The following is a 17,922-nucleotide window of genomic DNA, read 5'->3' on the forward strand; positions in this document are numbered from 1 at the left end:
AAATGCCTGGTATATAGAAGGTGTTCCTGAATGAATTAATAAGAGCTCAATGCCTATTTGTTACATGGATGAATGGATGGTTGTTTGGTCTGTTATAGTCCCTAAAAGCAAAAGAAGCTGTTAAAATAGTGTGACTCTGACTTACTGTTAATGTCTGAATAAAAGAGACTATTCAGATTTGGGGCTGAGTTTGACAATGTACTGTGTTGGTGAGGTGTGGGGAGTCATTCCTCTACATTTCTAGAGGGAACTGCTAGACCTCTTTGGAGGACAATTTGGCAAAAGCTTTGAAGATTACAAAATTCACATACCTTTTGACCCTATAATTCCACTCTCAGAAATATATTCTCTCTATATGTTTGCACGTTCATGAAATAATCTGTGTTCAGTGGTGTTTACTGTAGCATCTTACATAACAATGAACTATTGAAACAACCGAAATGTCCAATGACAGGAGACTAATTAATAATGCAATGAAAATTCCAAGCCGTGGAATACTCTGCAGCCATTAAAAAGAATGAGGTGGGTTTGTATATACTGGTAAGGAATGATCTCAAAGATCATTATATCATTAAGTGAAAGAATTGCTACTGTGTATGTGTACATTTGTAGGTGCATGGGATATTTCTGACAGTGTCTGTAATAGACTTGTCACAGTGGTTCTGTGGGCGGGGGAAATTTTTGGCTGAATGCAGGTGTAGGAAGATTTGTTTCATCGCATACACATTTGTTAACTTTTAGCTTCATGCCATTATCATGCATTTTCTTCCAGAAATTAAGAAATCTAAGTCTAAAAATGTTTTAAAAAGTAGTGGAGTTTTCCATGTAATAAATGAAAAAAAAATTAATGGGGGTTAAATCTGCATTAAGTTTTATTGGCATTTCTTTGATTTTTCAGGCCCAAATTTTCACATGTGTTTGCTCAATGTATCACTGACTTCAGTCATTCCTTCTCTCCCCATCTCCCCCAAACCTATCAGTCTTTCAAACATCCCCAAAGCCTTATCTAATTTGAAAACAGGGGATCCCTTATTTGGGAGGCCCAGAAACAGGACCGCATCTGGATGAACACTGAGGCTCTTGACATAAAATCTCACCACCCTTGTGAAACCCGCCCAGCACATCCCAGCCTACTGTATTGACTTTGGCAATACTTGTTGGCCTTGTCATGCCAATAACGTTATTGAGACTAAATTGAACGAGCATGTGGCTATGTCCTCCAAATGTTTCTGATACAGTTAAATGGAAAACTGTAGATTACATTTATTTATTTTGTGATAAACCCTTTGTTTATGTTGCTGGTGATCCAGAAAAAGTGGTCTCTTACAACACGCCGTGACCTAAACAACGACAAGTTGAATTACTATTTCATTTACTGTAGGAGACATTCCACCATGTGTTTCACAGCAATGATTTTTGACACAACTTAAGAAATGATAAATTACACCCAACAAAAACAAAAGAGAAACTTGGAGTTTTATAGCAGATGATTGTAAGGAAAACAGTTATTTGCATGTCTGTCTCCCGCATTTTCAAAAAACAATGTACTTAAAACAAAAAAGGCCTAAGAATAGTAAAAACAATTTCATTTTCCTCTTATAATTGGAAACATTTGGAGCAAGCCCTTTGTCTCCTCAAACTGCATATTTATGGCTTAATTTTACATGGGGAATGTTACTATACCTTTTCCTCTCATTCCCTTGTTATTTCAGTTTTCACAAATGACCAATATCATGTTATTGAAACAAATGAAGCAAGTACAATAGCATTCCTAGATACGCACACACCAGCGCAGCTGTCCTTTGCATTTCAAAGCATTCTATTGAAGTATTAACCTAGTCTGCAAGGTCATATAAAAGAAGAAAGCAGGGCTGGAAATGCTTCCACACCCCATCAGTAATAACAGCAAGTGTGTGGCCAAGTTGCATGAGGACGACATGAACTTCTGGTCATTGATGTTCACACAAAATCATCATAAGAAGCAAGATCGGTATAAATATACTCACAGGACATCAGCACATCAAAGAATAACTCTCTCTAATTGGTTTTAAACAGGCTTATGATGTTCTGCATCTTCCCTTTCCTTTGAATTATTTTTCAATTATTTAAAATTGCTTTGAAAGGAACTACATGCATGTCACCTTGTCAGTGAGACAGATACTTTTACTGTTAAGAACCAGCACTGATCGCTATTTTTCAGAAATAATAACTTTACCCTTCCCCATAGCTAGTGGGAAGCAGCCGCCTAGCACAGGGAGATCAGCTCGGGCTTTGTGTCCACCTAGAGGGGTGAGATAGGGAGGGTGGGAGGGAGCCGCAAGAGGGAAGAGATATGGGGACATATGCATATGTATAGCTGATTCACTTTGTTATACAGCAGAAACTAACACACCATTGTAAAGCAATTATACTTCAATAAAGATGTTAAAAAAAAAGAAATAATGACTTTAGAATTGTATTAACTTTTTGGAAGCTAAAATCATTATTTTTTTTTTTAATTTATTTATTGGGCTTCCCTGTTGGCGCAGTGGTTGAGAGTCCACCTGCCGATGCAGGGTACACGGGTTCATGCCCTGGTCCGGGAAGATCCCACATGCCGCGGAGCGGCTGGGCTCGTGAGCCATGGCCGCTGAGCCTGCGTGTCCGGAGCCTGTGCTCCGCAATGGGAGAGGCCACAGCGGTGAGAGGCCCGCGTACCGAAAAAAAAATTATTTTTGGCTGAATTGGGTCTTTGTTGCTGGGCGCGGGCTTTCTCTAGTTGCGGCAAGTGAGGGCTACTCTTGGTCGTGGTGTGCGGGCTTCTCCTTGCAGTGGCTTCTCTTGTTGCAGAGCATGGGCTCTAGGCACGCAGGCTTCAGTAGTTGTGGCTCGCGGGCTCTTTTCTGTGGAAAAGGGGCAAATGGTAGCTAGGGAAGAGAGAAATAATGTGTTGCTCTTTCAACACATTTAATCAAAGCGAAGTCAAAGGCTGACATCATCACAATGGTGAATCAAAGGGGCCATCGTGGAGAATGGTTTGACTGAAACACGGCACAGTTTTTCTTACCACATAGAACACTCCCAGGTTAAATGGATCCTTAACGACCAAATGTTGAGTTCCAAAGTTCCTATTTTTATACTTTTTGTACTGTTTATACCTGTTTGTACTTTTATGTATTCCATTTCCCCAATTTTTCTTTTCACGAATTTAATGCTTAAAAATCACCAATACGTTCACCTTCACTGTTACAGATGTCTGCGTCTGTGGCAGGACTGGCTAGTTGCCCATCAAATATGCATCCTCTCATTCCATATGAACAGAATCTCAGCTTAGTTGGAGGTACCAAAGTGCTCATCTAGAAAACATATATTTCCTAATTTCCCTTTCAGCTTAGAATAGCCATGGAACCTAATTCTGACCAATGAGATTAGATGGAGTTTGTTAAAGGGGTTCCTTAGGAAAGCCCCTTAAATGGGGGCAGACTCAGCTGGTTCCAAAAGAAGTTGCTGAGACAAGACCTTCGTTGAAGGTGGTTTACTCTGGAAGTGATCCCAGGAAACACAAATGGAGGGGAGAGTGGGAAGAGGAAGGGAGACGAGCACATGAAGAAGGCGGTAACAAGCCAGTTACAATGGGGACCTCAGTGCTACTCAGGACCCAGGAGCTGTGCAGAATGTGCCTCATGACTGTCTCACTGGAGGACAAGCAGGTTGGGCCTCCTATTCCCCATTGGTTGGGATCATCTTGGGGCTGTTAACTCCAGTACACTGACTGGTTGCTCTGGCTTGTGGATGATGGTCTTCTGTGACTCCAGCAAAGTAAAGAGATGCTGCACTATGGTTGGTGTGTGATGCTCATAATGAGCGTGGAACTGTGTACGAGGCTGGCTGAAATGGAGAACTCAAGGGAATGTGGCCTGAGCATCACAGCCTCTACCAGAGCCAGCTCGTCCCCATGTGCACTCCACTTTTCCTCCTTCCTTCTGCCCAGAATGAAAACATGACAGCTGGAACTCTAGTAGCTGTGAGCATGAAGGAGGGCCACACCCTAAGAAGGGCTGAATGGAGAGCTAGAAGAAGCTATACATTCTAGCTCCATGTCACTATGGAGCTAATAAAGCCTTGGACCAGCTTCTGAGCTTGTTACATGAGAGGAAAATAAACCCTCATATTATTTAAGCCTCAGTCATTAGGTTTCTTTTTAAATAGAGCTGAACTCAATCCTAACTGATACATATCTCTAGCACAAGCCACACTCACCAGAATCAGCTACACAGGCACCATTAATAAGCCAATGTTTTCACTGTGACCAGCTCCCTCTGATTCAGTTCAGGTTGGGTTCCCTCTCAGTGAAAGTTATCCAGAGGAACTCTTTCCCACTTTGATTTTTACTAAGCTGCCCGGAAATTAAGCAGCATTTTTTTTCTCCATGCATGATATCAAAAACATCACTGAACGTCTGAGTTCACTGAGTTTTTTTCTTTTCAACAGATTTTCTATTAGTCGGCACAGGATAAGTGCTGTAACAAACAATCCCAAGCTCTCAGTGACATATCATGATAAAGGTTTATTTCTTGGTCATGTCACAGTCCAAAGCAGGTTGGAGAGGGCTCTGCTCCATGCAGTCATTCAGGGACCCAGGAAGTCCACAGGTGGTTTCACGGTCTAGACTTGGATGTAGTATACATCACTTCTGCCACATTCTCTGATCAGAGTTCAGTCACACGGCCCTGCATATCTGCAGGGGAGTCTGGGAAATAAAGTCTAGCTGGGTGCCCAAAAGGAAAAGAGGAAGGCAGAGCCTAACAAACTTTTAACATACCAAAGATGTCAGTGTTCACAAAACGTTCCACACAAAGATTGCCAACTATGAGCAGGGTCAGGAGACTCCTGCTCCCATGGTCTCCAGAAGGTTGTACCCACATCCCTCTAAAATTGTTTTTGCAAATTGTGTACCCCCTTGCTTTTTAAAGTTTACGCCTGAAATTTTTCATCATAAGTATAAATAGTTATGAAAAAATATAATTTCTGGCATATTATAAATATCTATATTTGTGATGGTGGTGATGACGCAGCACCAAGATCCTCCTCCGAAGAAAGACTTGCTGTCGCCCAGCCACCTGCTGCCAGAGTGCTGCCAACTCCAGGCTGCAGCCCTGTCAGGTCTGCCTCAGTTGCAGACCTGCCTTATCCCAGGTCACGTCTTTTCTCAGGCAGCCCACATCCCACAGGGCAGGGGCAGGGAACTCTGACAAACCCTTAGAGTGGCAGAGCTTCCATGGTGTCACCAAATCTGCCACGGGCTGCGTCACTCTGCCACTCCTGCTTCCTCCCTCTTCTTTCCACAGGAATCCCTCCCAAGGGCACCCCCTATGAACATTGTACACACAAAACCCCATGTCACAATCCCCTTCCCAGAGACCCAACCTATAATGTCATTTCAAAGTAAAATGATTTTCATATTCCTTTGTGGCAAATCATAAATCTAAATTTATTTTAAACATTCCTTAGTACCATAAGGTTTCAAGCAATTAAAAATGTGTCCATAGGGGCTTCCCTGGTGGCACAGTGGTTGAGAATCTGCCTGCTAATGCAGGGGACACGGGTTCGAGCCCCGGTCTGGGAGGATCCCATATGCCGCGGAGCAACTAGGCCCGTGAGCCACAACTACTGAGCCTGCGCGTCTGGAGCCTGTGCTCCGCAACAAGAGAGGCCACGATAGTGAGAGGCCCGCGCACTGCGATGAAGAGTGGCCCCCGCTCGCCGCAACTAGAGAAAGCCCTCGCACAGAAACGAAGACCCGACACAGCCAAAAATAAATAAATAAAGTAATACTGCGTGCTACCCATTCCATGGGTCCCCCCCACCAAAAAAAAAAAAAAAAAAATGTGTCCATAAGGTTTCAAGCAATTAAAAATGTATTCTGGATTGAGGTGTCATTTCATTGTTATTACAATTGATCAAAAGAATTATTCACATTGATTTTGATCATTTTTAAAAGGAAAACGTCATTTTTCTGGAAATATATCTTTTACTGTGATTGAAGGGGCTATTTTAGAGTCCCGAGAATGTAGGATCAACATTAGGGGACACCAATATTTGAATTATGCCCTTGTTAGGAACTCTGAAATTTTTTCATATCTTGAAGCAGTTCACTTGAGAATATTCAGGAAGGGTAAGGATATACCTTGCTTTTGTAAAGTGGGAGAAGGCCAATTTTAAAAGTAAAGATGAGACAGGAAACCATCATAATGCCTCCTGATCAACTTTAGAAAGAGTGCAATTGGAAGCTGATTCTTTGAAAACCGTCCAGGTCTGGATCACAGATCCAGACTGGGGGACCAGATCACAGAGCTAGCGGCCCAAATTCAGGTAGTTAATTCTGACTGGGGTACTCCTCTCATCTCCCAGGTTGCTTATTGGATAAAAGGTGGACATCACTGATCTGAGCAAGCTGCTGAAACCCCATCACATCTTGTTCTTCCTGGGGCCATGTTTACCTCCCTTGGGGAACACAGAACTCTCCACAGTTTGAAGGACGTAGAATAAGAGCTGCAGTTAAAGTCCAGTTGTTTTGCAATTTGACCTGATTTGTGCTGATTCAGGGCACAGAAGGAGATCAAGTCCTATGGTGGCCCAAGGCAAAACCTGGCCAAATGAGTTCCTGCTTCATCTTGGAATAATTATTAATGGAGATGCTTGGGGCTCCAGGAAAGACTACAGAAAGATCATGGTGTTCTATAAAGATGTCTCAAACATCCTTTCATCCAGAGGCCTCAGACTAGTGGCCTAGGGTGGAAGCTCCAGTCCACAGATATATTTATCTTGTTTGTTTCATACCGTGCTTTAAAAAAAAAAAAAAAACGTTAAAAAGTCTTGGGAGAAATTACATTTAAAATGGCTAACTCTTCTTGAAGAGACTGGAGAGACATGGAAACAGGGGCCCACTTGCTCACATGGCGTGTGACAGCGGGTTCTGAGTGGCTCTGAGCCTCCAGCTCTCCTCATCCAGAGCTCCTGCCTGGCTCCCTCAGGCTTCTGAGTTTGAGATCTTCCTGGCTTTCAAAGGAAACATGAGTGCAGTCATTGGCCGCAAAGAATGTACGTGGTGACATTTTGCTTTTGCATTTCACAAAATGTCTTCCCAGTCCCCACTCAGCAATTTTGAATAGCTTTGTTTCAAGGACTTGAGCTGGCACAATGACAGGGTCGATGCATAAGGAGCAAGGTAGGGTTTGGCCTGTGAGTCTCCAAAGGCACTGACTCCTCTGTGCCATGAGGTACAAGCTCTCCCTTTTAAATGATGCCTATTAAATCTGTAGACCGGTGGCCTAGTTATGGCAAGGAGGTCCACATGGGTCGTAGTTTAGCCTAAAGATTTTGTCCACAGGTTGGGTATGAGGATTCTGCAAGTATGAAAGTGGGACACTTATCATGGGGTATTAGTTTCTCCCAGCCACATATGTATACTATTACACTGCTTTCCTCATGATCATTTTACTACTTATTAAATGCAAATTCCCAGGTCCTAATCTTTCACCTTATGATGGCATTGTTAACACAGCACGTAGTTTAGATCAGACCTACCGCCTGTTGGAGGGGAATCCTCTGGACACCAGGGGCTGCAAGCCTTGCCATTACTCTGAGCCCCAGCAAAGCCAGGTGGTCTCAGAACTGAAGCTTAAAGCAGATTGTTCTCACTGGAGTTGGTCTTGTTTTCCAGGACACAACAGCCTAGGGTAGAAGTAACATTATAGTATCTCTCTGGCCCTCCCCGCACCAGAGGAACTCTAGAACCCAGTTAGCCAGGGTCTCCTTGGGAGGAATCCTCTACAAGTCGCCCTTTCAGGTGCCACCTGACATTTGCCATCTTCCACCTCTGAGGTTCTATTTCTCCCTGGTGGTACCTGAAGCCCAGGCCACCCAAGTTCCCTAGAGGCTGTCATGCCCACGCCATGACACCCCTGACATGCTGGCCACATGTGGCTCCAACAGGGACCCCCAGGAAAAGGTCTGTCATCACCCCTGCCCCACAGCCACCCCCCCACACACATATGCAGTGCTGCCTAGGCTCTGAGCTTAGGGCACTATCACAGCGTCTCCTCCCAGGACCCAGGAATGGTCCCTGGGGCTACGCTGAGGACAGCCAAGTGGCTGACACCATGATGCATGCTCAGACTGCCTTCCACTGGCCCATTGTTCTTGAGCCAAACCTGGACCCTCAACTGTTTCTGCCGCAAGAGTTTCCTTAGGTCCCCCTGGTCCCCCAAAATGGTCTAGATCCTAGGCCTAAACAACTACATGAGCTGTTTTCCTGACCCCTCCAGATAAAATAGTGTTCCCCCACTCCTCCCCATACCCTCTCAGTCCCCTTCCTCTATTTGTGATTTTTCCTCTCACCGCTTCCTGTTTTTACCAACCAAACTTGAGTCCACTTGCCTGCGCACAGTAAAGCCAATCTACTGACACCGGGCATTTGTGGCGAGGTGCCAGACAAGGACTCTAGGGCAGCTAGTATTCAGAAAACTCAAACTCTCCAATGGGTTTCAGGGAGACATTTTTTGTTTGTTTTTTTTGCTTGTTTTTGTTTTTGTTTTTTTGCTGTGTGCGGGCCTCTCACTGTTGTGGCCTCTCCCGTTGCGGAGCACAGGCTCCGGATGCGCAGGCTCAGCGGCCATGGCTCACGGGCCCAGCCGCTCCGCGGCATGTGGGATCTTCCCAGACTGGGGCACGAATCCGTGTCCCCTGCATCGGCAGGCGGACTCTCAACCACTGCGCCACCAGGGGAGCCCCAGGGAGGCATTTTTAAAGGCCAGGTGAGGGAGGGGAGTCGCAGGGTATGTGATCAGCTTGTGCAAAATTTTCTGATTGATTGATGGTGAGGTAACAGGGTAATGTCACAGGGGTTAACATTATCAATCCTCAGGCTCCAGTAGGACTGGGGGCTACATGGTCATCAAGTATTTAACATCTTCCATTTGGTGGTGGTTTTAACATCTGCAAAACAACTCAAGAAATGTGCATCAGATACTACCAGCTAGGTACTTCAGAGAGGAGTTAAGGCAGAGGATATGGCGGGAGGGGTCTGCCTCCATAGGGTCCTCCTCAGTTACACTGTCATATTATACCCTTATTTTTTGTTTATTGCCTATCTCCTGTCAACTGGAATGTAAGCATCATGAGCAGGAGTCCAGATTTTGCTGAATTCTGTATTCCTAATGCCTAGAACAGTGCCTGGCACACAGTATGTGCATAATATATATGTTGAGTGAACAGTAGAGACAGATTTATCTTCCATTCCATAAACATAATTTCTTTCCTTTATTAGCCACAGTTAAGAAACTGAAGACATGGAGAGTAGAAGATAGGATAGGAGAGACTTATGGGGCTTTGCCTGCTTTTTGCAATCTTCATTGGCAATAAAAATGGCCAACAAGGAGAAGTAAGATGTTAAGATTCTTTCCAAACTGGTACAGGTTTGATCACTTTGAATGATTATGGCATTCCTGTGGGGGTGAGGAAAGTTTTAGCCTCATAGCGTGAGTGTAGTGGGTTGTTCTGTGTCTGGTTGTGCCTTCTCTGAGCACGGAGACACCCATCTTCTTATCTGTTATTGTATCAGGTACAATCTCAATCATTATCTATGGTAGAATGATAATGTGCCTGGCTCTGTACTAGGCCCTGTGTATAGACTGGCAGATGACATTTGGGAGTGAGACAATAAACAAGTAATCAAACAAATAGACAAGGTAATTTCAGACAGTGGCCAGTCTTGAAGATGTGATTGGGCGTGGCTCCTAGTGGGTAGGTATTGTTACCTATTTGTGGCAACCCAACTCTTAGTTCTCCAAAGATTGATCTAACTTAGACTATGGAAGTAAGTGTTTTAAACTTCATTTTAAAATATCTAAACCCAACCAGGAAACCAACAAAGTTTGATCTTGAAGCCTTCACAGCACTTAAAAATTCACTGGCATGTATATCTTCTGGCTGAAGATGATTTATAGGTTAAATCTGGGTTCATGATTCTATCTCACTTAGCTTACTCATTTCTGATTTTTAACAGGCTTTATTTTAATAAGTATTTATTAAGGGTCTACTATGTGTCAGGTTGAGGAGCAAGAGATATGGGAAGGAGTGTGACAAAGATGAGAGAGTCTTCATGTTGTAGGAGACAAGCAGGGCCTTTGGAATCAGGCAGATCTGCATTTGGGATCCTGGTTCCTCCTCTTCCTTACTAGCTCCTAATTTTGCCTCTTTGAGCCACGTTTTTCTTTCGTAAAATGATCGTATCCAACTCACAGAATTGCTAGGACATTTAAATGACATAAATTACCAACCCCCATGGCATCACGTAAAGAATGTTCCATAGAAGGAAAGAATCTCCTCCCTGAGACATTTTGGTTCCTAGGAGCCAACAGGAGACTGGAGTGAGTAAACGGCAGACGCTCCTAAATAGGGACCTAACATTTAAGGAATTGGTAGAGATGGAGGCTTCAAATGTCACCCAGTTTCCCAGTGTAGTGGGGTACAGGAAGCCATGGTGATGACGGGTGGTGACGCATTCTCTTTGCTTGGGGCGCAGACAGCTCAACTGGAGGCAGTCAGCTTCTCTGGGGCTGTGGCTCCCGTTGGGCACTATTATCATACTTCATGACAATAGGGAATATCCAATAATAATCCTTTTCCGCCCAAGGAGCAGGGGGCTGCTTTGCATATTTTTACATCCTTTGTAGAGTCCTAAATCACTTTGTAATGTGAAACATGTCTATAGAGAGCCTTTGTGTTGTTCATTCTTATGGTTTCATGCAAAGATTGAGCAAGAAGAATTTGTTATAAACAGCTTGCAATTATTTAGTGAAAAAATAGGAAAATAAAGTTGGGTGGGCATAAGTCAGACTCCTGGACAAATCCAAGCTCCCTCAACAAGAATGATCAAGTGTAATGGCACACAAGGCTTCTGGGCACAGACTTAATGTTCAACCTAACTTAAAACTGAGGACTGTCTGCTTCTAGAGCCTAAGGTCTATACACGAGTGCCTTGCAACCATGGATGAGTGAAAACACCTCCCCAGAGCCCACCCACTGAGGCACATTTACCCACGTGGAAGATCAACTTCAGAAAGATTTGGAAGAGTAATTCTCAGCTTTAGGAGACCAGAGGTGGGGAAATAAAGAAATTGTGGAAAAGGGATAGTGTAGGACTTTCCATCTACCTTTTCCTCTGTAATTTCTGGTTCAAATTGTCATGTTTATGAGTTGCAAGCTCAATGTGGCTTATGGAAAGCCATCTGTTTCTTTTGTCATTTACTTCAGCAGTCCCCAACCTTTCTGGCACCAGGGACCAGTTTCGTGGAAGACAATTTTTCCATGATGGGGGGCGGGGGGAGGATGGTTTCTGGATGATTCAAGCACATTACATTTATTGTGCACTTTATTTCTATTATTATCATATTGTAATATATAATGAAATAATCATACAACTCACCATAATGCAGAATCAGTGGGAGCCCCGAGCTTGTTTTCCTGCCACTAGATGGTCCCATCTGGGGGTGATGGGGGACAGTGACACCCGAAGTGTTTTGCCTATGTCCAGTCTACTCCATGATCTTGTTTCGGTTGCTGTCACTGCAGAAAACCCTGCTTCACAGAGATAGGATGTTGGAAATGGAAGCAGGCTTCTCAGTGCTTCTGTGGCAATCTCAGGATATTCCACCTTGACTTTAATCCAGAACATATGGAGATTTGAAGTTGTCTCAAACATACTTTTAAGGCCACCGTCATTTGCCTTCTCAAGCAGTTAATCCTCTTCTAGCACGGACAAAGTCGATTCAAATGGCTACTCACAAATGGGTTGTGGATCCATTCCTTCCCAGTTTGGGGGTCTTTTGTGGTTGGGAAATAATACACTCTTTTGAAAGCTGAGATAGGTGATCATGCACCAGCTGGGAGAAAGAAGCCCCCGGCTCAGTCTCTTTCAAAATCTCTGCTAATGTCTGAAACATTTCAAAAATCCCAATGTTCACTCGTCCCCATAATTCCAGTTTGGCTTTGAATGCAGCCACTTTATCTGCTGGCTTGAACACAGTTGTCGTTCTCCCCTGAAGTGACAGATTGAGTCCTTTGAGCAGGTTGAATATGTCACACAAGTAAGCAAGTTTTGCAACCCATTCTGTGTCACTGAAATGTGCTGCCAGTGGTGACTTTTTCTAAAAGAAATCTCTGGAGCAGCTCTCATAACTCAGAAACTCTGGCCAGTGATCTACCTTTAGAAAAGTCATCTCACTCCTGTGTATAAGAGAAGACGTGTGTGCTCTGCGTCCATCTCCTCACAGAGCTGCTTGAACAGACATGAGTTAAGGGCATGTACTTTAATGTGGTTGATCATTTTAATCACATTCTGCAAAATGTTAAGTTCAGGTGACATTTTTCGGCTAGCCAGCATTTCTCTATGGATGACAGTGCATAGACTCACATTCAGAAGCGACCTCTTTGACACGAGTAGTGAAACCAGAAAGCCGTCCAGTCACGGCAGACACTCCATCTGTGCACATACCAACACAAAATGACCCGTTCAGTTTTCCTGATATGTAATCATTCAAAGACTTGAATAGTTCTGTAGCTGTGGTGTTGGTTGGCAACAAAAGTGCACATAACATAACCTCATTCACATCCTCCTGAAAAATATATGGCACAGAAACAAGCATTGTCGCCTTGTTGTCAACACTGGGAGACTCGTCAACCTGGATTGCGCACTACGGTGACTCATTAATCCTCTCTAACAATTGTGCCTCAGTAGCCTCTGCTATTTCATCAATTCGTCTAGTTATGGCGGTAGCCGAAAGAGGAACACGTGCCACCTTGTGAACTGCAGCCTCTCCTAAAAGTTCACGACAAATGTCCTTAGCAGCAGGCAGGATCAACTCTTCACCAATAGTAAAGGGCTTCTTAGCTTTAGCAATGCAGTTAGCCACTAAGAATCATGCTCTCAGTGCAGGCACATGTGATGACGTGATGGCCTTCAGTAATTGCTTCCGTTCTTCGTGTTCACATTTTTTTCTTTTGAAAAACTCCAAAGGCTTATCTTTTAATGCAGGGTGCTTGGTCTCCATGTGGCGAAGCAGTTTTGAAGGTTTCATGGCTTCGTTGGATAGTCAGTCACCACATATTATACAAAGCAGTCTTGGAGAATGTGAATCACCTGTGTCAATGAAACCGTAATTGAAGTAGGACTCTTGGTATTTTCTTTTAAATGCAGCTTTTTGTTGTCAGTCTTAGGGTCTTCTGCTGTCTCATCATCGGTTCTTTCCCCCTTTTCAAAGAAGCTCTCCAGCAATGTTTGGTTTTACTCGTGGCTAGGGTTAGCTTGTGGGCTTACCAAAACTGTGACTGAGACAAGTGCACAGTGCAGGAAAGAGGCACGGACGGAAGTGGTAAATAAAATAATGGGCGGGCCACGCACGGACTAAAATTCTGACTTAAAGCCTGCCACCAGATGCAGCTTAGCTGTCACTTGCCACTCACTGATTGGGTTTTGATATGAGTCTGCAAGCAATTGATTTATTATGGTCTCTGTGCAGTCAAACCTCTCTGCTAATGATAATCTGTATTTGCAGCCGCTCCCCAGCGCTAACATCACCCCTCAGCTCCACCTCAGATCATCAGGCATCAGATTCTCATATGGAGTGCGCAACCTAGATCCCTCACATGCGCAGTTCACAGTAAGGTTCACGCACCTATGAGAATCTAATGCCGCTGCTGATCTGACAGGAGGCGGAGCTCAGGCCGTAATGCGAGTAATGGGGAGTGGCTGTAAATACAGATGAAGCTTTGCTCACTCGCCCACCGCTCACCTCCTGCTGTGGGGTCTGCTTCCTAACAGGCCATGGACCACTACCGGTAGTGGTCCGTGGTCTGGGGGTTGGGCACCCCTGATTTACTTCAGCACCAGGAATCTACTGGTGGAAAAAGATAAGCAGTGTGTGTGTGTGTGTGTGTGTGTGTGTGTGTGTGTATGTGATGGAGAGAGTCATGATTCCATGACGGTGATATTCCTTGAGAGTAACGGCAGTAGCAGCAAAAGTCTTGATTTTTGTGCTCAGTAAGCCATTGCGACAGAAGAATCACCCAGGGAGTTGATCTTACGCGGGCCTCTCCCGTTGCGGAGCACAGGCTCCGGACGCGCAGGCTCAGCGGCCATGGCTCACGGGCCCAGCCGCTCCGCGGCATGTGGGATCTTCCCGGACCGGGGCACGAACCCGCGTGCCCTGCATCGGCAGGCGGACTCTCAACCACTGCGCCACCGGAGAAGCCCGGGTGCTGATCTTCTGAGGTGATGATCAGACTGCCAAACGCAAAGATACTTTGCTGATTGTGTCCATACCGGTTTTGTTAAACAGACTCTAGTCTTTGCTCTACCCAGGTGTATTACTACAATTTGCATATGATATTTCCATGGTTCTGCTAAATTCATTAACTGCGATCTCTATCTTTATAAACTTTATAAACTACTTTATAAATAATTGTAAAAACTAAGAGTGAGCTCTATATCACTTTTCTGGTTTCTGCTACGAATGGTTTATGAACGTTTACTGTCTCCATGGTACATACTTAAGAGGAATAGCATGTTCTGCTGTAGATGAAGTTTAACATTTTTCTTTCCACAAATGGAACCTGAGAGGAGTTATTTCCCCTACATTCTTTCTCAAATGGAGCCACTAATGCAGACAATCTAAATGACATAATTGTATGCATGCTGTGTGTATATGTATATTTTGACTAACCATGGGAATACTATTCTGATATTCCTTAGATTGGTTACTTCTACCCCAAGATTTTGCCATGAGCTCTGGGCTCTTGTCAGAGGCCTTTCTGGTTGAGTGAGAAAAGCAAGGCAGTGATACACTGTGTGGAGAGATCGTGTGCTTTATGTTCACTGATGGGGAAAAGGTTTGCCACCCCAAAATGACAACGTGAAGACAAAGGAAACACAGTCTCCCCGTCCCTGATGTAGACGTTAGCTTTGGAAAATGTGTCTTCTGAAATTCCACCTCCCCCACCCTGCCATCCAAATGAGGGCTCTTTCCAAGGAAAACATCAGTGGCTCCAGCTCTGCTTCCATTATCTTGCACGTGAATTCTCTGTTTTAATAGAGGTGCTGCTGGGTGTGTTTCAATGTTTCCAAGAGCGGAATAAAACAGCGTGCCAGCTATCAGCCTTATTCGTAGCTGATGACAGGTATTTGTGATCCACAGAGAAGTACGTAAAGATGGAGGAGACCAGGGCAGGTTTTTGTGATATTTGTATAATATCCCACCATCCAGCACCAGTTGCACACAGACAAGTCAGTTGCCTCCTCTTCTGCTCCCAGAGTTCTTCATTCATCCTGCAACTATGCAACTCACATTCTAACGCGGCTGCCCTCACGACATAGCCGTGAGCTCCTGAAGCTTCAAGAGGTGACCTGCCGACTTTTTTTTTTTTTTACTTTTTTGCGGTACGCGGGCTTCTCACTGCTATGGCCTCTCCTGCTGCAGAGCACAGGCTCCGGACGCGCAGGCTCAGCGGCCATGGCTCACGGGCCCAGCCGCTCCGCGGCACATGGGATCCTCCCAGACCAGGGCACGAACCCGCGCCCCCTGCATCGGCAGGCGGACTCCCAACCACTGCGCCACCAGGGAAGCCCAGACCTGCCGACTTTTGACCCTCAGCGCTGAAGGCAATGTCCAGGACATAAAATATTGAATCGATGTCTGCTGATGGAGTGGCTGAATAGATTTCAACTGTTTTATCATTTACAAGGACTTCACATACACTAGTATATCTGAAGATTCTAGAAGTTCTGTCTCTTCCAGCCTCCCTTTGGCTTTGGCTATAACAGCCCTTCAGTTTAGCCACATGGTGGCTGAAACTTGTAGTTCAGTATAGTGGACACCAAATCGGTTAACCGAATTTCCCACTATTTAACCAGTTAACCTGATACTCTATCTAAATTTTAAAATAATAATTGATAAGCAGTTCCCAAGTGATGGTGATGGTGATGCTCCTGGTCTGAAGACCACACTTTGATTCCCACTGACCTAGACAGTGAATTCAACCTGACAGTGATCTTAATGGTTAGGAATTGAGTTTATCAGTTGTTTGATTTGATGTAATCAGGTTGGTGTCTTGCCACTGGAGAGACAAAGCCTTCATTTCTGTCTTATTCCTTTTCCTCATTAAAAAAGAAAAGAAAGCTTGCATTGATTGGATGGACACATCAAATTAGTAGGATGGCAGGAGTGCAGTGGTGAACAGCCAGCTCTCGACAACAGCAAAAGCCCTGACGTGTAGCATTTCCTCCTATGATGTAAATCCCCTCTGTGGCCAACGTCAGACTTTTTTTTCCAATTATAATTCAGAAAACTTGGAAAACATAGAACTTCATTAAAAGAAAAATAACACCAAAATACCACCACTCAGAGATTACCACTATGAACAATTTTTGGAGATCTTCTGGGGTTTTTTGTATTTATATGCACATTCTCCTATGATTATGGCCAATGTCACGCTACCAGCATGAACTCCTGGGCCTGGGGTTGGGAAGAGAGGGCCACGCTGGGAGCAGCAGGTGCTTTGAATTGGATGAGGCCCAGCCCTGTTACCAACTAGACGCTTACCCTCTGGGTGTGTTGTTTAATCTCTTTAAGCCTCAGTTTTCTTATCTGTAAAACATCGTACAAACTGGTGGGGCTGCTGGGAGGAGTATGGAAACCTGCTGTGACACACCAGGCAGGCAGGCACTCCAGGGGCGGTAGCTGTGATGTGAAAGGGACTAGAGGCCTGGCCACGCTCTCAGGTAGCTGTGCTTGAGATGTTTTAAATGCCATTTCCTGTAAGAGTGCTAGGGAGAGCTGTAACATCTCTTCCATCTCACTCCTGAAAACAACCTCCTGTGGCTGTTCCCTTGGTCTGTGCTTACTACATGTGATTGCCTAATTTGCTTTGAGTCTGTTCAGCAACCAGTGTGAGCTCTGCTGGCACGACATTAATTGCCCTGAAGAGTTTGCACTGAATGTCCTATTTCTGCTTCTCATTTCTATCTGCCTCACTGATTTGGTTCTTTGTTCTATCACCTAGAAGATTTCATCTTCTGGGTCAACCACCATAAGGATGATTGGGGTCTTTTCTGGCCATTTATTCCCTGCCTTTTTTGGGGGGTAAATTCTTAATCTAAACATTGGTCTGGTGCTTGGATTATAAATGATCCTGCATTCCTTCCACACAACAGCAATGCTAGGGGGTTGGCAACCTGTAAGCAGTTAAAAGTAGGCATGGGATTTATAATTGTGAAAAAATCTGGAAACAACTCAAAGGGCCAACAATAGGGGGTTGGTTAAGTAAACTCGGTATAGCCGCAAGATGCCTGCTTTGCAGCAATTAAAAATGACATTTGTGAAGTGTTTCTAAGAATATAAGAAAATGCTATGACTCGTCCTGTGACAAAACAGTATAAACACACACACACAGACCCACACTGTGCTCTCAATTGTACACAAACAACAAAAGTGCACAGAGAAAAAGCTAAAAGAAAATACACTAAAATATTAAAATCGATTATGCCTGGATGGAAAGATTGAGCACAATCTTTGCTCCCACACCTTCTTTCTACGATTTCCAGATTTTATATAATAGTAGCTCCTGTTTATTGAGTAAGGGTGTGCCAAGCACAGTGGTAGACTCTTTGTGTATATCATCCCTCATCCCCAAGACAGTAGGCAAGGCAAGTTTTATTCCTACTTTACAGGTAAGAAAATTGAGGTACAGAGAGATTAGCCAATTTGTCCAAGATGACAAACTAGTAAACCAGAGAACCAAGATTTGAAGTAACATTTGTTCAACTCCAAAAACCTATATTCTTTCTACCACACTACACTTTGAAGATTTATGCATTGCTTTTATGAT

Source organism: Aethalodelphis obliquidens, unplaced genomic scaffold (genome assembly GCF_003676395.1).
Source record: "Aethalodelphis obliquidens isolate GAN/ISIS:26980383/991018 unplaced genomic scaffold, ASM367639v1 scaffold88, whole genome shotgun sequence".
In the NCBI taxonomy this organism is placed as follows: domain Eukaryota; kingdom Metazoa; phylum Chordata; class Mammalia; order Artiodactyla; family Delphinidae; genus Aethalodelphis; species Aethalodelphis obliquidens.